The 19,048-nt window shown below is 48.3% G+C and overlaps 1 long non-coding RNA gene and 1 pseudogene across 1 annotated transcript; both read right to left on the bottom strand.

Annotated features, from left to right (window-relative positions):
* Positions 1–10,124: 10,124 nt before the first annotated feature.
* LOC120909586 lies at positions 10,125–12,126 on the bottom strand (annotated as a pseudogene).
* Positions 12,127–12,568: 442 nt separating this feature from the next.
* On the bottom strand, positions 12,569–13,960 carry LOC120909591. Its single transcript, XR_005741309.1, has 3 exons — positions 13,868–13,960; positions 12,713–12,821; positions 12,569–12,585 (listed from the first exon to the last, which is right to left on the bottom strand). It is a non-coding gene; the product is annotated as an uncharacterized LOC120909591 (long non-coding RNA).
* Between the last annotated feature and the right edge of the window lie 5,088 nt (positions 13,961–19,048).

Here is a 19,048-nt window from a genome sequence, read left to right as displayed (position 1 = left end):
TTTACAACCTGGAGATAAAGTGAGACGATCCTTTGAGGGTTTCTCCATGGCGTGTCCTGGAAAAATAGAAAAACATCATCAATAGATATGAGAGGGTTAGTTCACTTCCATCAAGATTCCATCTGGATCAGGTAGATATGAGTGAGGAAATGTTCTCTGTGGAGGTCCCAACCAGCTGGGACTCTTCCCCCCCATCAAAGAACCTTTGGTCCTCCTCCCAGATCACTTCTACATTTACACAGCCTTGTCAGAAGAGCCGGAACCAATGGGGACTGGGAGGGGCGTGCTCTTTACACAACCACAAGCCTAGGCACTGGGTCATGTGATCTCTGATAAACAAGAGGGTCAAAGTTCAGACTTGCAGCCCCTTTACCATAGAACAAGTGACCATAGGACTAGGCTTCTGGTGATATGCAGCACTGGAAGAAGTCTGATCAAAGAAGAGGAACCGACCTAAGAAAGGCTCAATCTGTGTTATCATATCTGTTCTACTGTAACTAGGAGTGACACACAACCTAATACTGCCAGCTGAACCCCAGGACGGGTATCAGTACAGGGAGGGGACCATTATCAACCTATTATTGGCTGATATCACTCAGCTCCCGCCCCACTCTGGACCAATCAGTGAGCAGTAACAGAGCAGAGATAAGAGAAGAATATATTACGGGTCACCTGTGCTGATCTCTGTAGGAGTGTCCTCCTCTATGAATGTCCTCGTCATTCCAGCCTCCTCCGTATATCGCTGATCATCCCTCACATACGTCTCTTCTACGTCACACTCAGTTTTTATGATCATCAGATCTTCACCCTAAACCAACAGAATGGCAGAAAATAACATCTGTAACATAGAAGTATTTATGATGTGAGATCACATAGAAAATATCATCTTGTAGAGTCCACACATCATCTCCACATGTCAGAGTGTTCAATCACTTTATGTTCCCGACCCTCAACTCCACCTACCTGATGATGGTGGGGGATGGTGTGACCTTCCTGTGTGGAATCCCGGGAATACAGAGGACGGGGACAGCTCTCTGGTGGGTTCCTGGTATTTGTTGGATCCACTATAATGTCCTTGTCCTTCATCACACCATACTCTTCATCTTCATACTCTTCTTTAACAACAATATTCTCATCAATGAGGTTTCCACTCTGAATATAAAATAAAACATTCACTGTAAAAAAAAAAAACACACTTGTGTATAAAATATAACTGCCAATAATTGTCAATCACCTACATTAAGATAGTGAGCCACACAATACTCCTCATCCTCTTCTTTAAACTCTTCTTTCAGAACATTATCATCCCCGAGATTTTCAATCTTAATAGATAATAAAACATTCATTGTAACAAATATGATTGTGTTTAAATCTTAACTATCGGTGATTGTTCCTCATCTACCTGATGATGGTGGGGGATGGTGTGACCTTCCTGCGTGGAATCCCGGGAATACAGAGGACGGGGACATCTCTCTGGTGGGTTCCCATTACTGGATCCATCTGTAGGAAACACACACACTGACTGAATACATTGTTTCTATGTGTTTATCAGATGATGGGGGATCTAGGTGGAGCCTCCGTACTGCTCTCTCCTTTACAATAAAGTCTCCTCTTACCCGGTGATGTGAGGGGCGGCTGATTCTCCATCATGACGTCCTTGTAGAGATCCTTGTGTCCTTCTAAATACTCCCACTCCTCCATGGAGAAATAGACAGTGACATCCTGACACCTTATAGGAACCTGACACACACAATGATACAGTCACCATCCAGACACACCCCTTGTCTGTTACTGGATAATGTCCCAGAATTCCCAGAATCCTCCTCACCTCTCCTGTCAGCAGCTCCATCATCTTCTTGGTGACTTCTAGAATCTTCTCCATGTTGTGTCTCTCGGGTTTTAGGGAGTCACATGGAGGCACTATAATCGTCATATAATCACCTGACTTCACAAGAGGAAATCTCTGTATTGGAGAACCAATAGGAATATCATGTTAGAATCCCAGAATCCTCCTCACCTCTCCGGTCAGGTCTGTGTTTTATTAATAGAGATAAGAGTGATGTCATGTGACCTCCCAGAATCCTCCTCACCTCTCCGGTCAGGTCTGTGTATTATTTATAGAGATAAGAGTGATATCATGTGACCTCCCAGAATCCCCCTCACCTCTCCGGTCAGGTCTGTGTTTTATTAACCACTTGCTTACTGGGCACATAAACCCCCTTCGTTCCCAGGCGAAATCTCAGCGTCCGGCACTGCGTCGCTTTAACTGACAATTGCGCGGTCGTGCGACGTGGCTCCCAAACAAAATTGGCGTCCTTTTTTCCCCACAAATAGAGCTTTCTTTTGGTGGTATTTGATCACCTCTGCGGTTTTTATTTTTTGCGCTATAAACAAAAAAAGAGCAACAATTTAAAAAAAATATATATTTTTTTTACTTGTTGCTATAATAAATATCCCAATTTTTTTTTTAAAAAACTATTTTTTTTCTCAGTTAAGGCCGATACGTATTTTTCGACGTATTTTTGTAAAAAAAAAAAAAAAAATCGCAATAAGCGACTGGTTTGCGCAAAAGTTATAGCGCCTACAAAATGGGGAACAGAATTATGATTTTTTTTATTATTTTTTTTTTTACTAGTAATGGCGGCGATCTGCGATTTTTATTGGGACTGGGATATTGCGGCGGACGTATCGGACACTTTTGACACAAATTTGGCGCCATTCACATTTATACAGCGATCAGTGCTATAAAAATGCACGAATTACTGTATAAATGTGACTGGCAGTGAAGGGGTTAACACTAGGGGGTGAGGAAGGGGTTAACTGTGTAGCCTGGGTGTGTTATAACTGTGTGGGGGGAGGGGGGTGACTGGGGGAGGGGACCGATGCTGTGTCTCTATGTACAAGAGACACAGATCGGTCTCCTCTCTCCCTGACAGGACGTGGAGCTCTGTGTTTACACACAGAGCTCCACGTCCCTGCTGTCACCGCCGTGTCACCGACGATCGCGTGTACCCGGCGGACATCGCGGCCGCCAGGTACACGCATCGGGTCTTCGGCGATGCGTCGGGACAGTTTTTACCCGCCGCGCGCCACCCAGTGGCGCGCGCGGGTAATGCACATAGAAGGCCGTGTTTAAACGGCCACTTGGCACTTGAGAGCCGCGCTGCGGACGTATTTCGTCTATAGCGCGGATCTCAAGTGGTTAATATAGATAAGAGTGATGTCATGTGACCTCCCAGAATCCTCCTCACCTCTCCTCTCAGCTCTGTGTTTTATTAATAGAGATAAGAGTGATGTCATGTGACCTCCCAGAATCCTCCTCACCTCTCCGGTCAGGTCTGTGTTTTATTAATATAGATAAGAGGGATGTCATGTGACCTCCCAGAATCCTCCTCACCTCTCCGGTCAGGTCTGTGTTTTATTAATAGAGATAAGAGTGATGTCATGTGACCTCCCAGAATCCTCCTCACCTCTCCGGTCAGGTCTGTGTATTATTAATAGAGATAAGAGTGATGTCATGTGACCTCCCAGAATCCTCCTCACCTCTCCGGTCAGCAGGTAGATGATCTCCAGGGTGAGGTTTAGTATCTTCTCAGTCATGTGACTCCGGTCCTCCTTCATCCTCATTGGTCATGTGATCTATACAGGTTTCCTGTAGACTAATAATTGATAACAGAGATTGGTCTGGACTGTACTGGTTGTATAATATTAGGATGGGGGATGATATCAGGGGTTCCATTATGGGAGAATGATCCCCAGTGGGATTATACACAGAGAAATAAATAAAGCCAAATTGTGGGTGTGGACAAATCATGGCAACAATGGGAGGGTCTTAAATGGCCATGGGTAAATAAAACATGAGCCTACCCTCTGTGTACACAGCACATATACACTATATTACCAAAAGTTTTGGGACACCTGCCTTTACACGCACCTGAACTTTAATGGCGTCCCAGTCTTAGTCCGTAGGGTTCACTATTAAGTTGGTCCCGCCCTTTGCAGCTATAACAGCTTCAACTCTTCTGGGAAGGCCGTCCACAAGGTTTAGGAGGGTGTCTATGGGAATGTTTGACCATTCTTCCAGAAGCACATTTGTGAGGTCAGGTCAGTACAGATCCCCCCCTCCCATCCTAACCTCTTGTATAGACCCCCAAGTATAGACCACCTCTCATACTAACCTCTTGGTACAGACCCCCCTTCCATCCTAATCTCTTGGTGCACGCACCCACTGAATCCTAACCTCTTGGTACAGACCCCCCTTCCATCCTAATCTCTTGGTGCAGACCCCCCTCAATCCTAACCTCTTAATACAGAACCCCCCCCCCCCAAGTACACACCCTCCCCCATCCTAACCTCTTGATACAAACCCCCTAACCTCTTGTTGGTACAGACCCCCCCATCCTAACCTCCTGGCACAGACCCCCCTTCCATCCTAACCTCTTGGTACAGCCCTCCATTACAACCCCCCCCTTCCATCCTAACCTCTTGATGCAGACCCCCCCTCCACATCCTAACCTCTTGGTACAGACTTCTCAGTACAGTCCCTCTTCCCAGCATAACTCTTCAGTACAGACCCTCCTTCCAGCCCAACTATTCATTATAGACCCCCCCACTCCTATGCTATCCCCTTAAGAACAGGGGAAATACATACCCACACTTGCACATAACCTCTTAGTCCAGACCGCCCCCATTGCAGACAACCCCGCCTAGCATAACCCCCCGGTACAGCCCTCCCCCCAGGACTAACTCTCCTGTACAGACTCCCCTTTCCTGCAGATCTTTTTATGGTGGATCAGCGGCAGTACAGAGTGACACACCCCCTCAATAGAGTGCCCTTTCCAGGCCTATTCCCTCAGTACAGACCCTCGCTCAGTCAAACCCTGCAGTACAGGCCCCATTTAGTGCAGCCATCCTTACTAATAAGCGGCAGTTCAGGGTGACCAGAGCCGAGGAGGAGCCTCCCCTTCCATCTGAGCTGCCGCTGTCAAGTCAAATAGTATTATAGGCATTGCAAGGCCACTTCTTTTTTTTTTTTTTTTTAAAGTGTATTTTGTGCGTGTACTCGAGAGAGGAGCCGGACTGCAGGAGTTGGGAGTAGGCAGGCCTCCCCCAGAGGCAATCTGCTACCTTTCTCCATGCCCCGGGGGAGGGGGTCCTCCCACACAGCCCGCCCTACCTGCTCCGCTTTGAAGCCCAACGGGGCAGAGGGACTCCCTATAAGGGAGTGAGAGGATCTAGCCCGCTCAACCACCCCTGTTAGTCCTTCGCCTCTCTTTTTAGAGACCGTGTGGTCAAAGTGCGTGCATGTTAACCCAATTTTGAGTGTGTGTAAGTGTGGTGGTTTTTGTGGGAGGGGGGTGGGCATACTAAGCGCAGGCTTACCTCGCATAGCACACCCACCGGGAGCCGGGCTGAGACCACCAAACTCAATTCACATGTAGCTGAGACCGGGATCCGAACCCCTAGCTGCAGAGGTGAATGGCTTGACACTTCTGCCTGTCTGACAGCAACACAAAAAAAATGTCGGCCGGGGTGGAGTGCAGACCACAATCACCCGCAACCCACCTAAGTACGCCATTGTCTGCCCGGATGAGAAATTCAATTTTATATGTAGAGTTGGTTTTGATTCGAGAAGTTTCGTTTTACTTCGTTTTTAATCTCCCGGCAAAGAAAACCGAAGAAGATTCCCCTTAAAGCGGAGGTCCGCCAAATTTTTGTATTTTTTTTTTAAAGTCAGCAGTGTGACTCCCAGAAGACAGCGGGTGGGGACGGGAAGTGGCATAGATATCCACAGATAATGCAGCTAGCTATGCCCAGAAATGGGTGCTGATACCTGTATTAAAGGTATCTGCTCCACCCCTGAAAGGTGCCAATGTGACACCGGAGGGGGGGGGGGGGTTTCCGAAAAGCAGAAGTTCAATTTTTGGGTGGAACTCCGCTTTAAGTCCAAATAAACCACCCATCCCCCCCCAAGAAAAGGCATATGATATGCTAGGCGGAAAAGGTGACACATCTCTAAGATGACGAGAATGTTCCATCCCAGGAAGTGGGGAAATGTTCTGACCCTGAAGGGGTTAATCTAGGTTTCCACACTATATATGTGTGTATCATCATCTGCTGGAGATAAAAGACGTCACAGTGACTATGGAGGAAGAGGACGGACATGACGGGGTTACTGGGTGTAAATAGAAGATAAGATCTTATTACCTCATCTGTTGCCAGTTCCAGCAATGACTTCTCTCTACGTCCTCCAGACTCACCTCTCACCCGGAACTTCCTGTCTGTACCTGACATCACTTCCTGTCTTCCATAGAGACTTCCTATTTTTTATGATATAAGAAAGATCACCATCTTGTGGAGTTCAGAGGAACTGCAGCCCCAGAGAAACGTCTTGTAGCGTGAACACGGCCTTGTGCTGTGTGTGAAATGTATTCTATATCCTTATAGATTGCTCCACCGCCTCTCCTTACACCACAACTCTGCAGTAAACGCAACAATGGCCCTATCAGCAAAAGAAGGAGGTCCTGGTTAAACAGCACAAAAAAAAAATGTATGAGGAGCACTAACATCTATATAGCTATTCTTCGCTTACTATTCATAGCGCATAAATTCATAGCACAGAAGTGGATCTTCCCAGTTCCCCTAACTTATTCTATGTTCTTAAAGGGGTTGTAAAGGTAAAAGTTTTTTTACCTTAATGCATCCTATGCATTAAGGTAAAAAAACATCCGACAGCACCGCCCCCCCCCCCCCCCCCGAGCCCCCGTTTTACTTTCCTCACCGTTTGAAAGTCCCGGGCGCGTGCTTGTCATCTTGTTCAGGTCCCAGTCTTGGCCGTTGATTGGCTAGGCTGGGCGGATTGAAAGCAGCACAGCCATTGGCTGGCGCTGCTGTCAATCACAGCGGATGACGCGGGGGGCGGGGCCGAGTGATACAGTCGGCGGCCATGTATCACGGGAGCGCACTCGCAAAAGCTTTCCACCATGCGAGGGAGCTCGCATGAACGTGGAAAGCTTTTGCGAGGAGGAGCCGAGACAGCCGCCGAGGGACCCCAGAAGACGTGGCTTGGGGTCACTCTGTGCAAAACGAACTGCACAGCGGAGGTAAGTAGAACATGTATGTTATTAAAGAAAAAAAAAATTCTGCCTTTAGTGTCCCTTTTAAGGGTGGCAAATGATACCCTACTCTGAGGACACTTAGGCCCAGATTCACAGAGTGTGGGCGCACATTACGCCGCCGTAGAGTAACCAATGTACGCTACGCCAACGCAGCGCAGAGAGGCAAGCAATGCATTCAGCAAGCCAGTGCTCCCAACGCTGCGCCAGTGTGGCGTGGGATTCGAAGGCGTACGCCGGCGTAGGTGGAAGTGGGCGTGACCCATGCAAATGCTGGGCCGAGCGCCAGACAGATACGTATCACGAACTGCGCATGCGCCGTGACGTGGTGGATGCATCCCCCTACGCCTGCTCACAACCACGTCGGAACAACTGCTTAAACTACGCCGAATCACTGCGTACGGTGTGAACGTAACCTACACCAGGCCAGACACGCGTCCAACGTAAAATACGCCGGCTTGTGTTCCATGGTGCAGATCTTTGCATTTCTGCTGCTGGGTTGCACCTCCTTTATGGGGAATAACTTTATGCTGGACGTACAACTTACGCGCACCTCGCATAGCCTGCGTCGGGTGCACGCAGGTTTGTGAATCGCCGAATTTCCCTCATTTTCATGTTTGAATGACTAATCAATGGGAGGGGCACCATGCACCCAGCCTAAATGTGCCTTCCCTCCCCATCTCCATCAATTTGCCTTCCCCACCTCCATCACTGAGCCTTCACTCCCCACCTCCATAAATGAGCCTTCCCTCCCCACCTCCATCAATTTGCCTTCCCTTCCCACCTCCATCAATAAACCTTCTCTCCCAACCTCCATCAATGAGCCTTCCCTCCTCACCTCCATCAATGAGCCTTCCCTCCTCCCCTCCATCAATGAGCCTTCCCTCCTCACCTCCATCAATGAGCCTCCCCCACCTCCATCAATAAGCCTTCCCTCCCCACCTCCATAAATGAGGCTTCCCTCCCCATCAACAAACCTTCCCCCCACCTCCATCAACGAGGCCCCCAAACTTCCATCAATGAGCCTTCCCTCCCCACCTCCATCAATAAGCTTTCCCCTGCCCACCTCCATCAATGATCCTTCCCCTCTCCACCAATGAGCCTCCCTTCCCCACCTTCATCAATGAGACTTCCCTCCCCACCTCCATCAATGAGCCTTCCCTCCCCACCTCCATCACTGAGCCTTCACTCCCCACCTCCATAAATGAGCCTTCCACTCCATCAATAAACCTTCTCTCCCAACCACCATAAATAAACCTTCCTTTCCCACCTCCATCAATGAGCCATTGCTTCCACCTCCATCAATGAGCCTTCCCTTCCCACCTCCATCCATGAGCCTTCTCTCCCAACCTCCATAAATGAGCCTCCCCTCCCACCTCCATCAATGAGCCTTTCCTCCCCACCTCTATCAATGAGTCTTTCCTCCCCACCTCCATCAATGAGCCTTTCCTCCCCACCTCCATCAATGAGCCTCCCCCACCTCCATCAATAGGCCTTCCCTCCCCATCTCCATCAATGAGCCTCCCCCACCTCCATCAATAGGCCTTCCCTCCTCACCTCCATCAATGAGCCTCCCCCACCTCCATCAATAGGCCTTCCCTCCCCACCTCCATCAATGAGCCTTCCCTCCCCATCTCCATCAACAAACCTTCCCCCCACCTCCATCAACGAGGCCCCCAATCCTCCGTCAATGAGCTTTGGCTGCCCACTTCCATCTATGAGCTTTCACTCCCCACACCCATCAATGAGCATCCCCTCCCCACCTCCATCATGAGCCTTCCCTCCTCACCTCCATCAATGAGCCTTCCATCCCACCTCCATCAATGAGCCTTCCCCCACCTCCAATAATGAGCCTTCTCTCTCCACACCTATCAATGAGCTATCCTTCCGCACCTTCATCAATGAGCCTTCCCTCCCATTTTCCATCAATGAAACCCACCTCCATCAATAAGTCTTCTCTCCCCACCTCCATCAATTAGCCTTCCCTCCCCCCACCTCCATCAATGAGCCTTCCCTCCCCACCTCCATCAATGAGCCTTCCCTCCCCCCACCTCCATCAATGAGCCTTCCCTCCCCACCTCCATCAATGAGCCTTCCCTCCCCCCACCTCCATCAATGAGCCTTCCCTCCCCCCACCTCCATCAATGAGCCTTCCCTCCATCAATGAGCCTTCCCTCCCCCCACCTCCATCAATGAGCCTTCCCTCCCCACCTTCTTAAATGAGCCTTCCTTCCCCACCTTCATCAATGATCCTTCCATCCCCACCTCCATCAATGAGCCTTCCCTCCCCACCTCCATCAATGAGTCTTTCCTCCCCACCTCCATCAATGAGCCTTCCCCTCCCCCCACCTCCATCAATGAGCCTTCCCTCCCCCCACCTCCATCAATGAGCCTTCCCTCCATCAATGAGCCTTCCCTCCCCCCACCTCCATCAATGAGCCTTCCCTCCCCACCTTCTTAAATGAGCCTTCCTTCCCCACCTTCATCAATGATCCTTCCATCCCCACCTCCATCAATGATCCTTCCATCCCCACCTCCATCAATGAGCCTTCCCTCTCCACCTCCATCAATGAGCCTTCCCACCTCCATCAATGAACCTTCCCTCCCATTATCCATCAATGAGCCTTTTCTTCCCACCTCCATCAATGAGAAGCCTTCCCTCCCATTCTACATCAATGAGCCTCACCCCCACCTCTACCAATAAGCTATCTCTCCCCCACTTCTATCAATGAGCCTTTCCTCCCCAGAATAGTGCCCCATGGTTGGTGTCACTGGGAGGAACAGTGCCCCATCATTAGTATGAGTGGGAGAAACCCCCCCCCATTGTTGGTGTAACTGAGAAGAAGAGTGCCCAATTGTTGATGTCACTGGGAGGAATAGTGCCCCATGGTAGGTGTCAGTGGGTGGAATTATGCCCCATTGTTGGTGTGCCCCAAGGGCTGGATAAAGGAAAGCAAAGGGCCGCAGTTTGGAGACCACTAGAATAAAGCATACAGCAGCTCCATACACTCTCCATATGGAAGTATTTTATTAAAAACATGATCTAGGGCACCCCATCTTGTGCACTGAGGGTGTTCACAGGAATTCATGCATTCAGTGCAGTACTACGGCTTCTTCTCTGAGTGTGATGCTTTATGCATAACAAGTCCTGATTTCCGAGTATAACATTTCCCGCACTCAGAGCAGGCATGTGGCTTCTCGCCCGTGTGCGATCTCTGATGACTGGAAAGACAGGACATATCCGAAAAACATTTCCCGCACTCAGAGCAGGCATGTGGCTTCTCCCCCGTGTGAGACCTCTGATGTTTAGCAAGATCTGATGTACTTAGAAAACATTTCCCGCACTCAGTGCAGTCATACGGCTTCACCCGAGTGAGATCTTCTATGTGCAACAAGGTCTGATTTCTGTGTAAAACATTTCCCACACTCAGGGCAGGAGTGTGGCTTCTGGCCTGTGTGAAAACTCTGATGTCTGGAAAAAGCGGACCTCTGTGCAAAACCTTTACCACACTCGGGGCAGACATACGGCTTCTCCCCTGTGTGGGATCTCTGATGTACGGAAAGAACAAACTTCTTTGAGAAACATTTCCCACACTCAGTACAGGAGTGAGGCTTTTCCCCCGTGTGAGATCTTTGATGTACAACAAGGTCGAATTTCCTCTGATAACATTTTCCGCACTCAGAACAGCAATACGGCTTCTCGCCCGTGTGTAATCTGTAATGTGTGACCAGTTTTGATTTATGAAGAAAACATCTCCCGCACTCAGAACAGGAATAAAGCTTTTCACCCGTGTGATATCTCTGATGTACAGAGAGACTTAATTCAGAGCTAAAACTTTCCCCACATTGAGGACAGGAAAATATCTTCTTCCTCTGAATCCCGGCCCCACCCCTCACAGTACGAGGTTGCTCGGAGTCGGAGGGATTCCATGGTCTATCCACACTGTGAAGTCCTCCATCCATAGTGGAGCTCATTGTCTTTTCTCCTCCACAATCTCCTGTGATGTCCTCATCTTCCATTTTACAACCTGGAGATAAAGTGAGACGATCCTTTGAGGGTTTCTCCATGGCGTGTCCTGGAAAAATAGAAAAACATCATCAATAGATATGAGAGGGTTAGTTCACTTCCATCAAGATTCCATCTGGATCAGGGAGATATGAGGGAGGAGATGTTCTCTGTGGATGTCTAAACCAGCTGGGACTCTTCCCCCCATCAAAGAACCTTTGGTCCTCCTCCGAGAGAAGACATTGGCTGATACCACTCAGCTTCCACCCAATCAGTGAGCAGTAACAGAGCAGAGATAAGAGAAGAATATATTATGGGTCACCTGTGCTGATCTCTGTAGGAGTGTCCTCCTCTATGAATGTCCTCGTCATTCCAGCCTCCTCCGTATATTGCTGATCATCCCTCACATACGTCTCTTCTACGTCACACTCAACTTTCATGATCATCAGATCTTCACCCTAAACCAACAGAATAGCAGAAAATAACATCTGTAACATGGAAGTATTTATGATGTGAGATCACATAGAAAATATCATCTTGTAGAGTCCACACATCGTCTCCACATGTCAGAGTGTTCAATCACTTTATGTTCCCGACCCTCAACTCCACCTACCTGATGATGGTGGGGGATGGTGTGACCTTCCTGTGTGGAATCCCAGGAATACAGAGGACGGGGACATCTCTCTGGTGGGTTCCTGTAATCGGGTGGTTCCATCATGATATCCTTACAGAGATCTTTATGTCTTTCAAAAAGCTCCTTCACCACACCATACTCCTCATCCTCCACTTTATACTCTTCTTTAGCAATATTATCATCCCCGAGGTTTTCACTCTAAATATATATTAATACATTTATTGTAACAATCAAGCTTGTGTATAAATCATAACTACCAATAATAGTTATTTATTTACCTGATCATGACTTGCGTAGTTTTGATCTTCTGGTGTGGAATCCCGGGAATACAGAGGACGGGGACATCTCTCTGGTGGGTTCCCATTACTGGATCCATCTGTAGGAAACACACACACTGACTGAATACATTGTTTCTATGTGTTTATCAGATGATGGGGGATCTAGGTGGAGCCTCCGTACTGCTCTCTCCTTTACAATAAAGTCTCCTCTTACCCGGTGATGTGAGGGGCGGCTGATTGTCCATCATGACGTCCTTGTAGAGATCCTTGTGTCCTTCTAAATACTCCCACTCCTCCATGGAGAAATAGACAGTGACATCCTGACACCTTATAGGAACCTGACACACACAATGATACAGTCACCATCCAGACACACCCCTTGTCTGTTACTGGATAATGTCCCAGAATCCTCCTCACCTCTCCTGTCAGCAGCTCCATCATCTTCTTGGTGACTTCTAGAATCTTCTCCATGTTGTGTCTCTCGGGTTTTAGGGAGTCACATGGAGGCACTGTGATGGTCATATGATCACCGGACTTCACAAGAGGAAATCTCTGTATTGGAGAACCAATAGGAATATCATGTTAGACTCCCAGAATCCTCCTCACCTCTCCGGTCAGGTCTGTGTTTTATTAATAGAGATAAGAGTGATGTCATGTGACCTCCCAGAATCCTCCTCACCTCTCCGGTCAGCAGGTAGATGATCTCCAGGGTGAGGTTTAGTATCTTCTCAGTCATGTGACTCCAATCTTCCTTCATCCTCATTGGTCATGTGATCTTTGCCAGTTCCCTGTAGACGGATAATTGATAAGAGAGATTTATCTGGACTGAACTGGCTGTACAATATATCCTCCTACTGCCAGTACCACTCCCCAGCGCATGTTCCCTACAGTACAAATCTCTCTGACAACTCCAATCTCTCTCTCTCTCAGTCCCTCTCCCACAGCCCTGTATCCCCCCTTTCAGCCCAACCCTTCAGTATAGACACCATTCCCTACCTATGACCTCAGCAGGGCTCAAAATTTCAAGTCTTGAGCCACTAGCCAGGCCTCAAGGGTTACTCTCCACCAGTTGCCCAACCCAACCCTTACCCTGCTCCACCCCTAATTCTGCCGCTAATCACGCCCTCATAAACTATCTCATGAAATGACACTTGTAAATGTTATAAGCAGAATTAAGTTACAGAAATAAATATTAACAACAACTTTATCAATTGCCCTCAGCACAGCCTCACCTGTGCTCATCAATGCCATCCTGACCCCTCAGTACAGACCCCCCACACACACACTCCCACCCTAAGCCTTCAGTACAAACTCCCCCATTTCCATCCTAACCCCTCAGTACGGACCCCCTTCCACTTCAATCCAAACCATTCAGAACAGATCCCCTATTTCCATCCTAACCCCTCAGTACAGACCTTTTCTATTACATTCGGCCATCCAAACCTATTCCTTCAGTACAGACCCCCCCCTTTCCATCCTGACCCCTCAGTACAGACCCCCCCGGGGTCGGTTTTGTGTTGAACTGCTTATTTTTATTTCATTTTTAAAAAAACCGAAGAAGATTCTCTTTACGTCCGAATAAAAACTTCCACCCCCACTCCCAAAAAAACTCATAATTCGAGAGGTGGAAAGGGTGACACTTCTCCAAATGGAAATGTTGAGACCTTCTCAGTGGGCAAATGTTCTGCCCCTGAAGGGGTTAATCTACATTTCCACACTATATATGTGTGTATCATCATCTGCTGGAGATAAAAGACGTCACAGTGACTATGGAGAAAGAGGACGGACATGACGGGGGGTTACTGGGTGTAAATAGAAAATAAGATCTCATTACCTCATCTACTGCCAGTTTCAACAATGTCTTCTCACTACTTCCTCCCGTTTCACCTCTCACCCGGAACTTCCTTCTGTAACTGACATCACTTCCTGTCTTCCATAGAGACTTCCTGTCTGGGTACCTTGTGGAGCTCACAGGAACTGCAGCCTCGAGAAACGTCTCGTAGTGTGAACACAGTTAGGTAGATTCACAAAGAGTTAGGCCGGCTTATCTACAGATAAGCCGACCTAACTCTTAATCTAAGCCGGCCTATGTTTAAGTGTATTCTCAAACAGAGATACACTTAAACATATCTAAGATAGACTGGCTTGCGCCATTCTATCTTAGGTTGCAATGTTTCTTTTGGCCGCTAGATGGCGCTTCCATTGCGGCCGGCCTAGATTATGTAAATGAGGGGATACACCGATTCACGAGCGTATGCCGGGCCTACACCGTCGCATTACGTCGTTTCCGTATGCGATAGGCCGCCTAAAGTTATTCCATCTATGAAGTGGAATAACAATGTTAAGTATGGCCGCCGTTCCCGCCGCAAGGTTCGAATTGTTTACGTCGTTTGCGCAAGTCGTCCGCGAATCGGGAGTTACGTCGTTTACGTCCGCGTCGAAATCAATAGGCCCGTACGGCCTACTTAGCCGCAATGCGCACTGGGAAATGTAGTCGCCCGGCGCATGCGCAGTGTCAAAAAACATCAAAAACGTGAGGTCAAGCCTCATTTCCATAATACACGCCCCCTCCCAGTCATTTGAATTAGGCGCGCTTACGCCCGCTCGTTTTAGGCTACGCCGCCGAAAATTTGAAGGTAAGTGGTTTGAGAATCACTAATAGCCTAAAAAATTTACGGCGGTGTAGCCTAAAAAGACTAGGCTAGGCCGTCCTAATTCCTTTGCTGCCATCTTGCTACACCCCGCACTCGTCCACAGTAAGGATGAAGGCGGCAAGCGGACATCTTGTTACACTCACTGGAGTCATGCATTTTACACTTATTTTTAACAGTAAACTGAGTTTATATAGTGAAATACAGGATTTACAAATCCGTCTGAATGTTTTGATGTTGATTTTTTCAAAGCAGAAGTGTTTTATGATATTAACAAATCTGTAAGATCAGCAAGCTTTCCGCTGCTTTTAAAATTTAACATCTAAACAGTCAGTCGGATTTTTATTTTCTGTATTTCCCTATATAAGCTGAGTTTACTGTTAAAAATAAGTGTAAAAAGGAATGACTCCGGTGGGTGCAACAAGATGTCCGCTTGCTGCCTTCTCACTGTATCCTTACTGTGGACGAGTGTAGCAAGATGGCGGCAACGAAATGTCACTTACTTTACAAAATCTGACGGGTCGTCTAATCTACTGTATATCCTTATAGATGGGGTCATCTCCACTACCACCAAGGGGGATAAAAATAGATTACTTACCAATTTAGTAATATTTTACCTCAATTTTTTTTACTATGTGGCACTGCTTAGGAGAAATTGTCTGTCTTCGACGAAAACTTTCCCACATGGCTTTGCAAGCCTTGTGGTTCCCCCATTTATCCAAAGAAGATGTCCGAAGAAGGCACCCAGGATGTGGGTCACTCCCTCACTGTCCTCATAAAAGGGCCTCAGCTGCAAGATTTCCACATCTGCTGCGGCAAAGCAGCCATGAAGAATCCCATACCCCAGTATAGATGAGATAAAGAATTAAGTCAATGTTAAGTATGGCCGTCGTTCCCGCGTCGAAATTTGAAAAATTTACGTTGTTTGCGTAAGTCGTCCGTGAATGGGGCTGGACGTAATTTACGTTCACGTCGAAACCAATACGTCCTTGCGGCGTACTTTGGAGCAATGCACACTGGGATATGTACACGGGCGGCGTATGCGCCGTTCGTAAAAAACGTCAAACACGTCGGGTCACGAGTAATTAACATAAAACACGCCCTCCCATCCACATTTGAATTAGGCGTGCTTACGCTGGCCGCATTTACGCTACACCACCGTAAGTTAGGAGGCAAGTACTTTGTGAATACAGTACTTGCCTCTCTGACTTAAGGCGGCGTAGCGTAAATACGATACGCTACGCCGCCTTAAAGTTGCGCGCAGCGTCTATGAATCTAGGTATATATGTCTAGGTTAGTTGGTTTAATCCATAGATAGTCCCTTCCCTTCTTCTCCATGTTCCTTCACCTAATCTCCAGCCTTCGTATTGGCATAGATGTAGCGATACTCCCGTAGGAGCCACACGTATTCCCAAACTTCAGCCCCGCACACAACAGGCTCATTTACTCTTTCTTCAAGGACCAGTCTAGGGGATGTTTAAGGTCCTGGCGTGGCCTAGTCAGTCTCCAGACCTTAATATTATAGAAAGAAACCTTAAGGATTTCGAGAAGATCTGTAAGGAAGAGTGGACCAAAATCCCTCCTGCAAACCTGGTCACCAACCACAAGAAACGTCTGACCTCTGTGCTTGCCAACAAGGGTTCTCCATCAACTACTAATGCCCCGTACACACGATCAGAATTTCCAATGGCCTAAAATCCGATGGAATTTTTCATCGGAATTCCATTCAAGCTGTCTTGCATACACACTGTCAGACCAAATTCCGACGGTCCAAAACGTGGTGACGTAAAACACTACGACGAGCCAAGAAAAATTAAGTTCAATGCTTCCAAGCATGCGTCGACTTGATTCTGAGCATGTGTGGGTTTTTTCTCCATCGGAGTTGCACACAGACGATAGGAATTTCCTATCGTGTTTTTTTTTTCATTGTAAAAAAAATAAAACATGTTCTATTTCTAAACACAGACGGAAAAAAGTCAGATGGGGCCCACACACGATCGGAATTTCCGATGAAAAAAGTCCATCTGACTTATACTTACCTCCACTGTGCAGCTCGTTTTGCACAGAGTGGCCTCGAACGGCGTTTTTTGGGGTCTCACTGCGGCTGTCTCGGCTCCTCTCCGCTTCTGATAACCCCCTCTGGGAAGCGATCTCCCAAGGGGGTTACCTTGCGGGCACGCTCCCGAGTCCTGTATTCAGTGTCTATAGCCGCCTACTACAGGACTCGGCTGCCAATGGCTGCGCTGCTATCAATCTATCCAATGAAGAGCCGAGAAGACAGGGAAGAGGAAGAGCATGTTCGCGACACGGGACTTCCAGGGCTCAGGTAAGTAAAACGTCTAATGCATTCTCATCAAACTCTTCACCTTTGTCAGGCAAGGGAGTAATGTCTACTTTGGAAATCGGAAAATAGTCATCAGCTTTCTTTGGCTTGGCCTTCACATGATTGCCACAACAAAGTAAGTATGACCAGGGTTGCTTTTGGAGTTCGCTTCTGCACTTTCTCTGTTACCCAACTACTCCAACCTTGGCCAGTTTACTGAACTTGCCCTGCTAACTCTGTACTGCATTGCCCGGCTGTCGCTGACCTTGGAATGCCTTCTGGACTTGCTTTGCCCACTGATTTGGTTCCTCGCTGCCTGGTTGTTGCTGACTCGTCTCCTGGTCCTGCTTCCGCCTCCTGCTCTGGTACCAAGCTGCTCCTGCATCCTGTTCTGAGGACTGTGACTACCAGCTCTACCCACCTACAGGGTGGACATCACCAGCCAGCGACTACGCATTTATGCCACTCCTTGCCCTTACACTCTGTCTCCACCTTCAAGTGTGTTGGGTGGGAGGTGCAAGAAAGGCCTCCGCAACATTCCAGTCTTCACCTGGTATGCGATAATCACTCCCTATTAACACATCCCCTTTCCCCACAAATAAAATAAAAAAAGTTGGGCACACAGCAGTTAGGACTGTTATCCCTGATTCCCATGTAATTGCCACAATATAGTAAGCTGGATAAAAAGATTTTTTGCAGATGATCCACTGTAATTGTCAGTTCCTGTCATGTAGTCTGATCTCCCCTTCTCTTCACAAGCAATATTTAGCTCCTCTTTTACCACGGTGTCTTCCTTTGAATCTTCTGCTGAAGATCAGACTACACAGCTAGAGGGTCTCAACCAGCAGTGACACCCCCTCCTTCTCTCTCCTAGGGGAACCCAACTGGCAGTGACACCCCCTCCTTCTCTCTCCTAGAGGGACCCAACCAGCAGTGTCACCCCTCCTTCTCTCTCCTAGAGGGACCCAACCAGCAGTGACACCCCCTCCTTCTCTCTCCTAGAGTGACCCGACCAGCAGTGACACCCCTTCCTTCTCTCTCCTAGAGGGACCCAACCAGCAGTGACACCCCCTCCTTCTCTCTCCTAGAGGAACCCAACCGGCAGTGACACCCCCTCCTTCTCTCTCCTAGAGGGACCCAACCAGCAGTGACACCCCCTCCTTCTCTCTCCTAGAGGCACCCAACCGGCAGTCACTCACAACCTCTCCTTCTCTCTCCTAGAGGATCCCAACCAGCAGTGACACCCCCTTCTTCTCTCTCCTAGAGGCACTCAACCAGCAGTGACACCCCCTCCTTCTCTCTCCTAGAGGCACTCAACCAGCAGTGACACCCCCTCCTTCTCTCTCCTAGAGGGACCCAACCAGCAGTGACACCCCCTCCTTCTCTCTCCTAGAGGCACCCAACCAGCAGTGACACCCCCTTCTTCTCTCTCCTAGAGGGACCCAACCAGCAGTGACATCGCCTTCTCTCTCCTAGAGGGACCCAACCAGCAGTGACACCCCCTCCTTCTCTCTCCTAGAGGGACCCAACCAGCAGTGACACCCCCTCCTTCTCTCTCCTAGAGGGACCCAACCAGCAGTGACACCCCCTCCTTCTCTCTCCTAGAGGAACCCAACCGGCAGTGACACCCCTTCTTCTCTCTCCTAGAGGGTCCCAACCAGCAGTGACACCCCCTCCTTCTCTCTCCTAGAGGGACCCAACCAGCAGTGACACCCCCTCCTTCTCTCTCCTAGAGGGACCCAACCAGCAGTGACACCCATTCCTTCTCTCTCAGAACTTTAAAGTCTTGAGTGCCTGGGATCAGTGGACTTCACCCCTACAGGAACAAACACTCCATGCTTTGGAAATTAAAACTTTATTAAATACTTGTGTGAGAACAATCCAATATGTCTACTCGGAGGAGTTATCCTCTATGAATTAGATTATGTAGATGGTCGTCAAATGGATTATTCATCCAACATGGAAAAGGTCTTTTGTATAAATGAGGGGGGACGGGGGGCATTGAATTATCCATTATAATGACCATTCCCTATTTTAAAAA

The sequence above is a fragment of the Rana temporaria genome, chromosome 8 (assembly GCF_905171775.1).
Source record: "Rana temporaria chromosome 8, aRanTem1.1, whole genome shotgun sequence".
NCBI classification, from domain to species: domain Eukaryota; kingdom Metazoa; phylum Chordata; class Amphibia; order Anura; family Ranidae; genus Rana; species Rana temporaria.
This window is presented reverse-complemented; position numbering and strand designations above follow the sequence as displayed.